Raw genomic sequence first — 16331 nt, 5'->3', positions numbered from 1 at the left:
TAGCGACTAAAAAGTCCAAAATTCTTGTAGGTTACTTGTTGCAAGATAGTGTTTTTCTCTCACACCACATTCTTCTCCGTATTCTCTCTCTTGTGAATGTGGAGAGAAGCAGAGAGGATTTAGTATTTATTCAGAATCATGTTTAATGCATTTAAAAGATGCAGTGACAGTTCAACACAGATTTAGCGTTTTATAGAAGCGACAGATTTTAATATGTTAGAAGGGACAGCCTACTGTGGAAATATAACCTAAGGTTGAAACAAAATGTATATATGCGTATTAATGCGCCATGGGTGGAACAACATTTCATACACCAATATTACTGATATATCAAATTGTCTTGTATCAAAACTTTATAAGCCGTATTTTCTAATATTTGCTTGCCATGCGAGTACTTTTTGGAACACTCGATATTTTGTGCGAAGTAATGCCACATTAGCAGTGTTGTAGTGCTAAATAAAGATGTAAGAAGACGCAATAGGGAAATGAGGGAACGCATGTTATTCAGATGCCGGGGGTAAACGGTGAGCTTAGAAAATTAAGAGAATGCACAAAAGGGTAAGACAAGGCCGATCGCAAGCGTTTCCTCAGCACTATATAATGTGCGTTGGATTTACTACATTATGCGCTATCTTTCCAATTTGCTTCATCTTCACTCGTATTCATTAAAGGCATAGTTTATTCTGTCGCTTTAACGTCTGTTCATGAAACAAATAGTTTCGTAGTATGCCACTTTGTAAAGAGCAGGCTCCTATAATGATCCTGAAATGAATCTTCCATACCTAATAATCGGCACCGAACAACGTGGCATCTCGCTCTCTCTCCCTCTCTCTCTCTCTCTCTCTCTCTCTCTCTCTCTCAGGACCGTGATTTACTCAGTCAATTCCAACCGATAGAATAATCATATTATTGCTGTTACTTCAGTCCCATCGTCCACAGTTAGCGTTGAATACTACCGACACAGAACTAATGCTGACAAAGAAACTCTCAGCCAAAGTTTCTTCACTGGGCCTAATGTCAGCTAGTACATAAACGTCTCACCTTTCCGCCTCTATACATGTATTCAGTAATTCAGTGTGTCCATGAGTTATAATGTTGTGATTGGAAACAATGATTAACTGGTTGTTAATGAAGTTGAGCTTGGTTATCGTCGATCATATGTCTCCTAAGTCTGCTTGCTGATGATGATAACAATGGAATCCGTGTCTGTTAGCAGAGCCAGCTCTACCAGAGTAGCTAATTATTTCGTTTATTATCCGGGACCTTCATTTAAACAAGGTACCGACTTGTTGATTTCTACAGACTTTGTTAGTGTTGTATTTATAGAGACTACTTCAACGTTGACGAATTTCACTCTATCTACCATTACCTTTTATTTAAAGTCTTGGTTAAATCATTATGATAACGACCTAAATCATTACAGTGCAATGTCGCATGATTTTAAATTTAAGATTTCAACTAGGTCCTTTCTAAACGTTCAAATGTTTCTCACTTGAGCGATGATCAAATCCCAGGACAGATTACATTTTTGAAACAGGGTCTCCTGTTTTAGCAAATCCAAATTACAGTTGGATAGTAGGTCTGGTAAATCATTATCATGATCTGCGTCTCTTCTGTCACGGTGATTCAATGTCAGCTATCACGGTACTAAATGGTGCATATTGGAGCAAACTGTTGTACCTCGTAAAGCCAGTAAAGAAATTTCGGTGTGATGAGAGATCGGAACAGTCAAATAGATGTTCTTTTTTCTATGGCATCAGGTTCTGAAAACAGCCATATATTTCCCCATAAATTTTCAGAGCGGATGGCCTTCTTCCTGGTGAGATACTCTTCACAATCGAAGGTATCGGTTCTTTCTCTCGAAAGGCTATCCTGTCTAGAATCATTGCAGAGGTAGAACACCTGAGTTCTTGGTAGCTTAAGACGATTCAGAGTGGTTGAAATCGTTCTGGGCAAATATATTGCTAGATCGGGTAAATGGTTTAGCTGGGACTCGTTCCATTGAAGAGACTAACAGCTTGAATGTCTGGCCTCTCAATTTCTGAACGAGTGTGGGTACCAAGATCGTCGGTGAGTAAGAAATGACCACAACCCTTCCAGATGACTGGCATTGTGTCCACTGTCCATATTTATAGGTCCGGAATTGGAGAGACAAAGGTGAGCAATTTTTGATTCCACCTTGTTGCGAAAAGGCTGATCATCGAACTCCAACTAAACAATCTCTAATTCCTATTTTGTATTCCTTAATGACAGTAAGGGGGTTTTGATCACAATAACCTGAGAAGCAGCTGAAATAAGATACACTTCAAAATGTTGCAAAGCCAGTTTTAAAGCCACGCTTTCCTTCTAGTCTGTGAAATATATTATATGGTTCAGTTTCTTTGTTTCGACAAACTCCATAATTGATGGTCCACACCATTTTGTATTTTCTTGGTCTACAACCCTTGCATCAACATTTTAAAATACCTTGGATCTGAAAGCACTTTTAATAATGGGTTTTAATTTGTCAAAAGATTCTACATGTTTAACTTGACCTTGTCGCACAATCTATCTTAACAAATGCCACACAAACACGGCTAAATTCGCTATTAGCTAAGCTGATTGTCAAATAAGCATCACGGAGTCGAACGGTTACCAAGTAACCTTTCCACCCATCGATCAAGATTATGATGCGATTACTGCACGTGTTACTATTATCTAGATCAGATGTTACTATGCTCATTAAACGCTGAAACTTTGACGGAGAATTCCAAATCATTTTACTTTAATCAACAAAAGCTCTCTCCAGTATATACATTTTACTGATTGAGACAACTTGTCTTCTAAGTTTACTCTTTCACGGGTGTACAATCTGCAATACCAAGTCATGATAGCGTTTATTTAGTTTTGTTGAAACATCATGAAACATGTGCTCATTTTCACGTAAAGACTTATATAATTCACTCTTTTTCTCTGATTGTAGATGTGAAAGTTTCAGGTCATGATCGCTTGAGATTTCTGAATTCCGAAGATTAGTTAACGAAGACACTCAGATTGCAATCCACCGTTTACGTCCTAATTGTTTTTGTCAGGAAAAAGTTAATTTAACTTGACCTAAGACACCATATAATGATCTGGAAATCTCTAGATGTGAGTAATGCCTGATTGGAAAATTCCATCAAATTATTCCATTACATTCTGAGATCAAACGTCTATTTCAAATCTTATTTACAACTTCTAAGCATGACAAAAGTTAGCTATGTAAATATATCGCTTACCAATGACCATTATATTAATGTAGAATCTACAATAATGGACATATATGGATATACTTAACAGAATGAGTGAACAAAAACCAGTGTGCACGAAGGGTTGAACTTCAGATCAACCATTCAAGCCTATTTTGTTTTTCTAAAAAGTGTTTTCGTTGTCACGATAAGATCTCATTATTTTTGAAAGTAGAGAAATTGTAAACAATGCCAGGGACACATGTGGCAGCATAAATACGTTTTATGTAAATATGTCACCAGGAATTGGGAAGGGTGTTGCTTTTGATTCTTGTTGGCCATGTAACATATCGAACTAATATGACTGTATTGTCAAATGTGTTTTTTTATCGTCTGCAGTAAGCTGAAAATGAAGTTCAGGTTTTTATAAAGAACAAGTTTAAACCGTTTTCGTGCGCAGACAGTAAAATTTTAAGAAAGTCTAAGACACACAGGGTTCGTGGAGATAGCAATCATCTATAAAATGTCGCTAAATGTTAATAATGTGTATAGCGCTAGTATAGAGAGAGTTTTTTCAGGTAGAGGTAAAATATAATTTTAAATATCAGTTGTTTTTCTGAGCCGCTTTTCAATGTACCTTTAGCTAATTCTTACGTTGCATGTTACTCTGAAACAATATAAGAATTTTACGACCAGTTTCATAGGTTTGATAACGAGAGCATTGCCACATTAGCAGTGGATTTCAACATCCAGTTAATTTCATTGTTCGGCTCCAAATCCAACAGTTTAACACCAAACAATAGAGGTGCTGCTCTGGAAATGTTTTTGTGCGATAGGCATTTGATATCTTTTAATAGTCAATCTATGTGTATTAGACCTGAATTTACCTTTTCTCAGCCGATGATTTATTTGAATCTCTGATATGCAATATACAATTGAAACAAAGTAAGTTCGACTTAGCGCTAAGAGCCAATACAATAGAACGTCATCTTTGAAAATGCCATTATCCGGTACAACATAGGTCTAGTTAGACCATTTGTACATAGTACAACGATGGCCACCGATCATATAATCATATCAGAACTGAAAAGTTTGCATAAGGAAGCACTTCGCAGCAATCTTTTTAAACTTAACTGTGTATTGCATCATTAGAGACGAAAGTCCATATTGGAGGTATTATTCAAGACAAAATATACATAATTTGACGCGGCTTCTAAGTTACTGCTCAAACACATGTCCTGTCCGTACTCTAATCCGTATTGGAAACTATTAAATGTTTCAACGTTTCGCACGGAGACGAACAAAATATGTTGAAAATGAATATATAATGGTCGCCCAAGAGACCGTTAATAGTTGTCATACACGAAATATAAGAAAGCGAAGGCAACGTTTGCAAAAGAATTGTTGAAAGCCAAGGAGAACAATTCAGTGATCATAAAAATGTTGCTGAGCTTAATATTTCTGCATTATATAATTTTTTATGGACAAACAAATATAAGCCGGTTTATACTTACGAAATCGATTCACAAGGAATAATTGGAAGCAACTACGTCTCTATTTGAGAGTTATGTGAAATCATTTTTCTAGTTTGTTGTTACCTGACAATACTTATTGGTACAATGAGAATCATTGTTAGGTGGTCATAGAAGAGGTTTGGAAGTAGAGGGAAGAAACTTATTCCAACTACGATGAAGTTTTAATAAAATTCCCATTACAGACAAAATGGCGTGGACTATCGCAAGCTGAATGATGTGACCATTAACGATTCATATCGCCATCCCAGAATAGATGACATTTTGGATGCTTTTTCTGGCGCTAAGCTATCTTAAACTCTTGGCGTCAAAAGTGGATAGTAGCAGGTGAATGTTGCAGATAGGGATAAGCCTAAAACAGTATATTCAGTTCCTAGTAGTGACCTCTGGCAATTTACAGTGATGGGTTTTGGTTTATGCAACGCACCAGCCATATTTGAGAGACTTATGGAATGGGTCTTTAGGGGCTTATCCTGAAAAGTATGCTTCGTGTATCTGGATGATATAATAGTCTTTTCAAAGACCTTTAGTGAACATATTGGAATTTAAGTCAAGTTCTTAACCGCCTTCAACAGGCTCATTTGAAACTGAGTCCTGAGAAATGTCACCTGTTTAGAAGACAAGTCACCTAATTGGTTCATGTTGTGAGCAGTGAAAGTGTTGGAACCGATCAATCAAAAGTAGAGGCTGTGATGAGCTGGCCTGTACCAAAGAATGTAAAGCAAGCAGAAGTTGTATTGGCTTGTGCTCCTATTGTGCTGGGATTGTAGCCCGGTGCCAGAGGGAGCCTATCTAAGGGGTGTCGTCAGCGAACTCCTAGAGGAAGGTGACTTGGTACAAACCAGGTTGCAGAACCTACAAGAAGCACAGGATGGGCGGATGATACTGCATATAGGATGAACTCGTTTCTTGATATGCAGATCAACACAAATGCAAATCCAGCCTCCTTATTGGCAGCCATTACTTATCAAAATTCTACCTTTAAGCCATACGAAGACAAGGTTGTTGTTTATTCTTCTTTGACAGAGACCCAGCCTATTTTAGGCATATCCTAAATTATCTCCGTAACGGAGCATTATGTGAATTGCCCACCCTACCCCGTGAGCTGAGGTTCCTTACGAACTCAAGGCCGGAGCCGCCTTTTACTGGATGACTGGACTAGTCAATATCATTGAAAAATGTATAGCAAAGAGAAGAGATGATGACCTGTTAAAAAAGAAGAAAAAAGAAACAAATTGTCTTTAGGATGCCTATCTGTAAGCTTTGATTCATACTTTTTGTCATGTATAGTTTAATTTCACAAGCCTGCAAATGGGGTGCAGCAGTATAACCTGTAAATGGGGTGCAACAGTATAACCTGTAACTGGGGTGCAACAGTATAACCTGTAACTGGGTTGCAACAGTATAATCTGTAACTGGGGTGCAACAGTATAGTCAAACAATTTTGATATCATATCATATGCAAAAATATCAATCAGTAAATGTTCACAATTTGCATATTCCATGTTCGTATATATTCAGATGTATGCGGAACTGAAAAATAATTGTGCTACATTAAAGTAATTGAACACGCGATGGTTCTGTTCTGTTTCAGGAATAGCGTATGCACATGTATTATTTAATAAAATGTAATAGTTTGTTTTGTTTCTAATTAAAAATAGATAGGAAAAGATACTGAGTGCTGCTTCCTGTTTATATTCAGCTATCACATATTGATTAGGTGGCATAGTTCTTTTTTTACCTGTACAACAATAACAGAACTTGATGTGTGTATTCAAACTCATGACTACTGTTGAAACTTTACTTTGTAAATGCCTATTCAGTGTCATAGAAATATGGAAAGTTATAATGGAAATGCTAGAGATGGGAAAGGTGGATTCAAGCATAATATTTTTTTAACATAATACTTGCCTACTATTAATGATCATGAAGTAGTGTTCATTCAGATTTTTCTGATCAGGCTTGTACCTTTCTATCATCATTATGTTGATGAAAATGGTACTTTCATTGAAAATGTTCTTTTAAAAAAAAAAAAAATGCATTGTAATTGGTATATTAAGTATAAATGATATGGATGAATGTCTTATGATATAAACATTTATATCAGTTTTATATGACTCATCATGTGCATGAAATATTATAAGATCTATTAAAACAGGGCTCATGCTTTTAACAATTAAGTGAATTCAATGTATATTTTGTACATGTTAGTAAGATTCTTCCTTTAAAAATGAGATCTAATATGCTTAATTATTGTGTCTCGTTTAAACTGTAGTGTTTTTGCATATATTTATTACAAAATTGTATCAGTATAATAGCTATGTATTACATACAGATGAACAGTATTTGCCTTAAAGGTCACGGACCATACTCCAACATTTTCCTATTTATATAAGATTTGCATCACATGATTAAAAATAGTTATACTCGCACCAAAAGAACAAAAAAATATCAAGTGTAAAGAAGAAATAATAATTTAATTACTCGAAATAGAAGTATACAACGCTGTTACTTCCCTTTGGTTACGATTTCCCACCTATAGAGGACGCAATCGGAAATGACGTACATTTATCCCTACAAGACGAAGTACATGCTTCTTTTTGTCGAAAAATAAAACACTATAAATTATGGATAGGGAATATTTTATATGAACTAATGCAAAATAATTTACTGTTCAGCCTTATATCGGTATGCGTGCACGACGCACTAGCTTTCAAAACTATTCCATTGTTTCAATTTATTTTGAAAATTCCCGCTAATACAGGTAAAAAGAATCAATTCTGGCTTCCCTGTGTTGGCAGACTTTATATTAAAAGAAAGATGAAAAACATTGGCACAATTAAAGAATCCAAAAGGAACCAAATTTGACTTCCTTTTGTTGGCCGACTTCAGAAGAACAAATCGGCACACAAAAAAGATACCAAAGTCAAGTTTCCGGGGTTGGTTTGCATTGTAATAAAATAACCAATGTATTTGATATCCTGTTGGTAAGTTTAAACAATGAGTGTATTGCTCCATGCCGGTGTGTGTATCACCTGGGCTTCTATTTGTTTGCCATATGTAATCATAATTGATGTTTGCAGTTCAAATATTATACACAATAATAACTTTCTTTAATTAAACTTTTGTAACCCATGCTAGCAAAAAGATTATCATTTGCACTCACATTGAATGTCTTTTAAAATAATAATTTTTTGCTGTTGCGAGATACCGACTTATATTTAACCTGGATACAATACAGTCTGGGTCAGTTTCCAATCAGTAACTGATCATGCATAAATGGCAGGTGCCTTCAAGCAATTGGGTGATAATTTCGTCTCATAAGCGATGCACACTACAATAAGGATGCATATGCCAGCCGGTATCCGCTACATATACGGAGTTCGTAAATATGTATTTTTTTTAAAAATAATTTTCGCATGATGAAAAAAGAAGGAATATATAATAATGAAAGGTTATTTCTTTCATTTTATTTTCAAACAAGTGTACGTTTATCAATTTATTTTGTACCGTGAGTGTGTGTGTGGGGGGGGGGGCACAAATTAAATACAAAATTATTTCCTTTCTAATTTGTACGGAATAATGGAGCAAATATGATTGACGATATTGACCAACTAATGACAAGCTTTCAATTTACGCGCGCAAACACAAAGACAACTTGAAAAATAAAAACAAACAATAAAATTAACTGGTAAAAGCTTCATATTGCAGCAACTAAATACTGAAAAAATGTTCAACATTATTCTCTCTCTCTCTCTCTCTCTCTCTCTCTCTCATGTGTAATCTAGTATGTATTGTATGCAGCTGTGTTACAACGTGAAGCCTAAAATTAAGAATATTTGTTATGATAACTCATGTACACTACCCTTTGCAAAATGTATACGTATTATGTAGAATATTATCTGTTACATATTTTTGTTTTATAAATGATTATTGATAATTTGACCGGAAGACTTAAATTGAGACTGTCGTTGTGCAGATGCATATATTTGTTAGCATAAAAAATGTATATAAATATTTTAATTAGAATAAGCAAGATATGTCAGTTTGTGTCTTCTCTCATAAATATGTACGTTACGAAGTATGAGTATTTTCTTTCAAAGAATATCAAAATAATTTGTTTATTTATTTATTTTTTTCTTTCCTAAAACCTGTCTTACATAGCATCTACTTTTTTGTTGAAGAAAAAGAGCGTAAAACTACTGTTAAGTTTGGCCGAACTGTATTTCGAGTTGGTCCGAATTGTCTTTGGGCCAAATCCACTATAATCCGGCATAAATGATACAACTTTCCCATCCCTCCCCTATTCGATCCCACAGATTAAATACACTTTGTTCTGGTAAACATGGTTTTTCGGAAACAGAAAGAACGTTTTCTCCCATCATCACTCTTTTGGTTACATCCGTATGCAACACAGTGCAGCATATCTGATGTAAAAGAATCACGAGCGTACGCTATATCACATAGACATTTACATGGGGAAATTAAGCACTTCAATGGCTAGGTTGAATAGAAGGTATAAATGTACGTCATATCCGGTTTTGACACGCGGAAACTACCGATTGTTTACGGAAATTGCCGAATACTTTTTTAATTTTATAAGGCGGAGTTTTAAGTCTAATTAAACATTTTTATGTTATACTAATAATATCACACGTTTGTACAATATAGGTGGCCGGTGACCTGTAATGATGAATTTCAATAATCCATTAAGTGGGTACTTGCTTATTTATGTTCATGAATATGTTGTGCAAATACTCAATTATATAAACAGGCATTAGTTTAAAGATAGTACTCACCATCTATATTTTGAGACCAAATATTTACTAAAGTGAGGGCAATTTAATGCGATGTACATTATGTTAAAGCCAACACCGTCATCTTAAGCATGTTTACAGCATGGCATTTCTCACTACACCATCGTTATATATATATATATATATATATATATATATATATATATATATATATATATATATATATATATATATATATATATTGGTCATGAAGTGAGCTATTTCATGCAACTAAGAGGAATGACAATATAAGTTAAAAGAAATTGTTATGCTTAAAATGTTAACCAGATGTACCGGCATGACAATACATACATACATACATACATACATACATACATACATACATATCTACCTACCTACCTACCTACCTACATACGTACGTACGTACGTACGTAAGTACGCACGTGTGCACATACATACATACCTACATACATACATACATACAAACATACTTAACATACATAGATACATACATACATACATACATACATTCATTCCTATGTTATTTATTTTGTCCGCTACATGCAACAAAATGTATTTACGCTAATTTGAGCATGTCGTAATGACAAGTTATTTCCTTTAATATATGTGTTGCTATATTTTCAAATGCGGTAAATAGATATATGCGCGATGTCAAAAAACAATCCCGTAAATACACCCCACGCCCCGCTGATTCATCCCGAACAAATTATATTCAAGCACTCGGGTGGGTAATATATTGGATAAGATCACAATTACTGACAATTACTGACAAGTTATATATAACCTCTTTAACCCACCCTTCAAAATTTGCAATTATAGTTTATAGAATATTTTGTTACTTGAAACATGACCGATGATTATCTTGCTGTACTGGAGGTATCTAACATGCAAAAACCTGTCTTTCTTTTGTGATTTCATCGAGCGAACGCTCGGGTTAGAGTTATTGTACGATAAAAAGGAAAAGTTGAAATTTGCAATAATATCTTATCAGGGATATTGCAGCTTGAGTTGGATTATAAAATATGTCAGTAAATATAGAATAACCACCTTGCTTGCTGGAGGTATGAAACAGTGTATGTTCATTTCTATATTTTGTATTTCATCTATCGGACGCTCCAGTTAGAGATAACTAACGGATGAAAAGAGAAAACGAAGGAAAAACTTTAGGACAATGAATCCGTAATATAAACATAGATGGTGAGTATATACGCTGAGTCGTTTCCTGTTACAACTCCCGTCATCCAGAACATTTGCACTTTCACATTCACAGAAGGAGACATTCTCTCAGCGAATGTGCTGGATATCTGGCCTTGTTTTGCCATGTCATTGAGAACACATTTACCCCTTCCCATAAATAAATACGGGAAAAGCGCCCGTATTAATTTCACCGGATGGCGCTTTTTTACGATACATTTACAGAACAAATGATTCATATAAAATAGGTCATCAAATTGAATAAATCCTTGTATTCGCAATTTAGATAAGAGCAATTAAGAAATTTGATACGTATACTTTTATCACTTTGAAAGAAAATCAAAACTCGGACTGAAGAGAACATGTGTCAATAACTCGACAGTTGCACAAAGCAATATATTAAATTCTACTTACTTAATACATTCTACATTTTTTCTGTTGCAAACTTCCTGTATAAGCCCGCTACATATATCTCAGCTTCAATGCTGCGACTAGAGAATATGAACTTAAATTATATACGTCAATCAATGAAGTCTATTTTGTATTTACAACAATACTGATTATTTAAAGGTGTGTTTCTTGATTGAATTCCATGCGAATAGTGAATTTATGTTAAAGAAAGTATCATTATTTTAGCACCTTTTCAATCGAATCGCTCCAGCCGGGCTGTCTTCGTACGATGTTTTATATTACGGGGATGTGACGTAAGCTAAGTAAAATGAAATAAATTAATTAGGAATATAGTATGTGCCTTGTATTTTAACAACGAATATATTTATTTATAATTAAAATCACAAATTACTGTAACATAAATATGCTTCAATCGATGAAGATAATTAAAATATAGCGCAAAGAGACAATTCGACACCTGTTGCCAACACCTTAGTTTTCTTGTATACAGACTGTGACTTCAGTAACAACAAAAACGTAACAAATCAGGGGCACGAGCTCTGCATACATCGAATGAAAGGATTGAAATGTTATTAATGGCAATACCCCTTCTGCGTGCAGGAATTTAAAGTCATCTTGATAAGAATTTTAGAAGGTAAGGACTTTACCACTTGCACAAGTCGAAGATGCGGAGTGGGGTGAGAACATATAGAATTAATGATTTAAACAGAATAGAAATTTACAAGTTAGCAATTGAAACAATTTTTAACGTTTCAAGGCAGCTTTATGCAAAGTTGAATTTCTGAGAATACTGTAAGTTAAGATACATTGAAACGGATTGTGAACATATATGTATAAAGAACGTTTGAACGGAAAATGCTGTAGAAAACATGTTTTAATTTTCAATAGATCAGACTGTTGAAGCTTATGTTAATTACACATGTTTACAGTAATGCATGGCAAAAGCTTTTATATCTAGATGATGCAATAAAGACCTTGCTTAGATCACACACAAATCTGGACTTAAGAGGAATATAAATTTTGATGCAAGGATGTTAGCGCCCATAGCCAATTCAAAGAGACGAAGATTTCGGAGCATGCACAACTTTGGCAATTCATCTGCGTTGTTTCCGCAGAGTGGGGCAAATTGCATGCTATACTCATTAATAGTTATGAAAATGTACCTAATGTTTAGCTTTGTTCTTTTCTTTGTTTCCTATAATTGTCAAAAATAAATTTGTCGACGATTTACTATATGTAAACATGTTTAAATTACAGCTAAAAAGACATTCTTTATAGATCTGACATTTAAACGAATATTTTATCCCAATCCCCACCCCATCACGACTCAACCCAAATCATGACTAGCCACATAACGAGTCACCGCAGCCTACTGTGACTGATTTAAAAAGTGTAATTACCAGAAAAGACTGCTTACTTGCTTCATATTCGATACAAACTAGCTTGAACCATTTGGTTTGACATGCAACCTGGTGAGAGTGCAACGTTTTGAGAAACTACTTCCTTGCACAACACCTTTTCACAAAACAAACCAGTCGCGAAAAAGCCGCATTTTTATGTACGGGAAAGTACTTCACGGACCAAGGCTCCTGGTTAATGGTTGTTTCCTGTCGGACAAAATTTCAACGTAAATCTGAGTGCACGAAATTATAGATTATACAAAACTGTGTATTAAAAAGACTCTCTATTTTATAATTGAAAACTGCGTTCACTTTAAAATACGCGTCAATACATTTTAATGCTATTGAAAAGCAGCAGCTGACGTCGTGAAATTCATTTAGATCAAGTTATGCTATTTAATTTGAATAGTGAATAGAGTTGTATGGTATAGTGTTTATTTATATAATAAATACATGTAATTAAAAATGTCCAAAATTGTAGTTGTATCGGCATTGTTGTGTAGCTATGCAACATAACATCAGCATCACAGTTAAAGAGTGACAGAGGAATAACTCATGGTTTTGTTCGTTTTTGCAAAGGATATATTATTTCACACATCTCTTTCTCTCTATCTCTCTCTCTCTCTCTTTCTCTCTCTCTCTCTCTCTCTCTCTCTCTCGTACGCACGCACACACACATATACTCGTTATATGTATGTATTCCTCTATAACTGTGTGTATACATGTATAAACGAGTTGACTCGAAATATGTTTTATGTATACTAGTGTAGCTTGTACTTTGGTTAGTGTTAAGTAATGTGCCTTTCCAGTAACGTTCTGGGTCTGTTTATGGAGCTGGTCCATGTGATTTATATTATATTATAAATCTGTAACCATGTTCTGATTAAAATTATTTCTTCGGCATCAAGTTTGAAAAGCTTTAAGTGCGAAAACTAATAGTCTTCCGGTACAAAATAAAATATGTCGAAAACTTATGTATGCTTGACAATATACAGTATGGGTTTGTGTATTGAAAACTGCTTTATGCTAGACAAGATTCCGTATATGATGTTGTTTTCAGTCCATGATATGTGTTGCTTTAATGACTAATGCTTGCTAAAGAAAGTTCCTTAAAAGGATACGTGTTGAATCCTACTGTAAGTTAGAGATGATTCAATCAAAAATTATGTTGAAAACTAATGCGCCCTAGACAAGAATTCCTTGAACAACTTTTTTTGTTCAAAAGGTATTGAATGATTGATAAAATTACTTAAAATAATTTCTTTAGATTCGGTCAAGTTTCACATCTACATGTCAGCAGGATTAGCTATGATAGATAGATAGATAGATAGATAGATAGATAGATAGATAGATATTCTTTTTAACACCTGGTAAATATTTATACATATTTTGTAAAGATTTAATTTAGTTGGTGGTATGCATGCATAGGGGCTGCACAAATCTACAAAAGGACGCCAAATTGCTCACGATCTATCAATAGATTCTAACGGGCGTCTTGACAGTTGCTAATAATATAATTATTAGTCAACATGTTTATGAGATTTGGCCTTTTTCCCATTGGGCAGATCGGTCAGGTGGTATCTTTGAAGGATTAAATAAATTTGTATTTGATGCGTTAGGTAACATTAACGGGTATTTTGAAAATTTAGAATCAGTAGTATCATCTGTCACGTGTTGGTATGTTATGGAATATATACGTAATAGGACGAATGTACAAGGAGAAAACTGAGTTATCAGATTTCATCTCTATTTTGAAGTCACTATTATTTCCTGTGTTCCTATTGCAACATCAAGTCTGCACACGTGCTTTATACTGTACTTAGATATTGTTTGCGAGGGAAAGCATGCTTAGACTACTCAAATGAAATATAATGTCTTCATTTTTGGGACTGCAATATAATTGTGAATTATTTAAAGGTGCTCTGGACAACACCATTTCGAAAACGTGACTGTGCTTGACGGACCAGTACACTTCCGGTCCTGAAGTTAATACATTACATTTAATTCCTTTGGACTGTAATATAACTCACTTCATAATACTGTAAGTCCCTCTCACACTGTCTTTGATAACTTGGATCATTAAATCAATTGTTAACTTTAACAAAATGGGTTGGTTTTACTTCTTGCTGGATTCGTAACAGTATTCCATCCTTTAATTCTTTCATTTTATGCAATGGTCAATATAGGGGCTTGTCAATTTCAGTTTTGAAATTTATGTAAAAGCTGCCTAACTGATTTTTACTTTGCAAGACAAGAAAATAGGTTAGAACAGTTCTACAATATAAAACAGTTAAAACTGCTTCAGACCATCCATGCATCCTAATACTAGGATATCTCTAAAACACTTGTAAATGTATAAATACAACCAATAGCACTGTTACGAGGAAGTTGTTAAGCAAAAACTCTTAAAATTGAGATGAAACAAAAACATATCTCAAGCACTTGTAAATTTCTAAATCACAACCAACCCACTTGAGTTTCCAGACCATGGCATGTCATATTAATATCAGTATAGATACATTTTTAACATCATCAATAATAGCACACCGCTAAATTGTGATAGATCTAGCAGTTTGTAACATCATAAATAATATAACAAAGAATAAGTATGATAGAGATGGCAGGTTTTTAAACATCATAAGTGATCACACAAAGCTCAGTTGTGATAGATATAGCTGATTTTAAGGATCATGACCATTGCAACAAAGACGCAATGTTATATATTAGTAATTGTAGCATTATCAATATCGACACAAAGCCAAACTGTGATAGATATCACATCTTCTAGAGAGGCGGTATAGATACAAAGCCAAACTGTGATATATATCACATCTTAGAGAGAGGCGATATAGAGATTTATCACTGCAGCATAACTTCAACAAGCTCAGTATCAATAGGTAGCGTGTATTTATTTATTTATTTAGGTCTGAATTGCATAAAACGTATAGTAAAATGTTTACCTCTGCTTTTTATATGTTGTCCTATTAATGAGGTGTTTAAATCTGTGTAATGAACTGGTTGTTTAAAATCTGCCCATGTCTATCTACAAAGACTTTTGACAATTATTTTAGGTTAAAGGAAACAAAATATCAAACTGTTGCTGAAACAGGATGAACATTGCCATGGAAACGCCAAATTGACAAAATCCTTACGCTTTAAACTGCATCATTGGTGTTGATACTTTACTGTCAGTTGGTCCCGAAACCAACACATTTACGTACGCACTTTTGACGTAAATTATAAAATACTAATAGTTTAAATAATGCCAAAGATGAAGAAACGCAATTCTAGTTATATATTTATAAAACGCTCCAAGTCATCTATTAAACTGAGATTAAACAGTAAATATTTAAATCATAACCAACAATGTAAACAGCATAACTGATAAATATATTGTTACCTATTCTAACTAATTCGGGTTACTTGATGATGGAATAGCTGTCTTCGCTATTTAATGTATCTACGTTAACATTATTATCTGCTTGATTATAGTTGTTCACCTTTTTTCAAAAGGTCCCTAAAGTAAAGCATTCAATCAATCGGATTTAGTCAGACATATTCATTCACAATACGTGGTCAATAATCTTAGACGATGTAAATATTTCCTAATTAGCTCTCATGCCTTTTTCCAAAGAGAAAACCCGCCCATGTTGGAAATCTTTCAAAGTCAAGGCGCATGCGTAATTAAATGGAAACCGTGGCACATATAAATGGCATTTAAAACGCGTCTTCCAGGATCAAACTAGAAAACCAAAACGTTATATTCCTTTGAAATAACTATATTCAGAAAAATATTTCCCCTATCTCACA

At 34.4% G+C, this 16331-nt stretch overlaps 1 protein-coding gene across 4 annotated transcripts in view; it reads left to right on the top strand.

Annotated features, from left to right (window-relative positions):
- LOC149788717 (carbohydrate sulfotransferase 15-like) overlaps nucleotides 1–16331 on the top strand; it is a 49405-nt gene that overhangs the window by 14851 nt on the left and 18223 nt on the right. Inside the window, exon 1 of one of the 4 annotated variants that reach the window (XM_089975750.1) lies at nucleotides 11675–11755. The exons of the other annotated variants lie outside the window; for them this stretch is intronic. The gene's annotated coding sequence lies outside the window, so the exon portion shown is untranslated. Of the gene's footprint in view, nucleotides 1–11674; nucleotides 11756–16331 lie in introns of those variants that run through there. 4 annotated transcript variants of the gene reach the window in all.

This window comes from Sinohyriopsis cumingii, chromosome 11 (genome assembly GCF_028554795.1).
Source record: "Sinohyriopsis cumingii isolate HCF-2022 chromosome 11, ASM2855479v2, whole genome shotgun sequence".
NCBI lineage: Eukaryota > Metazoa > Mollusca > Bivalvia > Unionida > Unionidae > Sinohyriopsis > Sinohyriopsis cumingii.
This window is presented reverse-complemented; position numbering and strand designations above follow the sequence as displayed.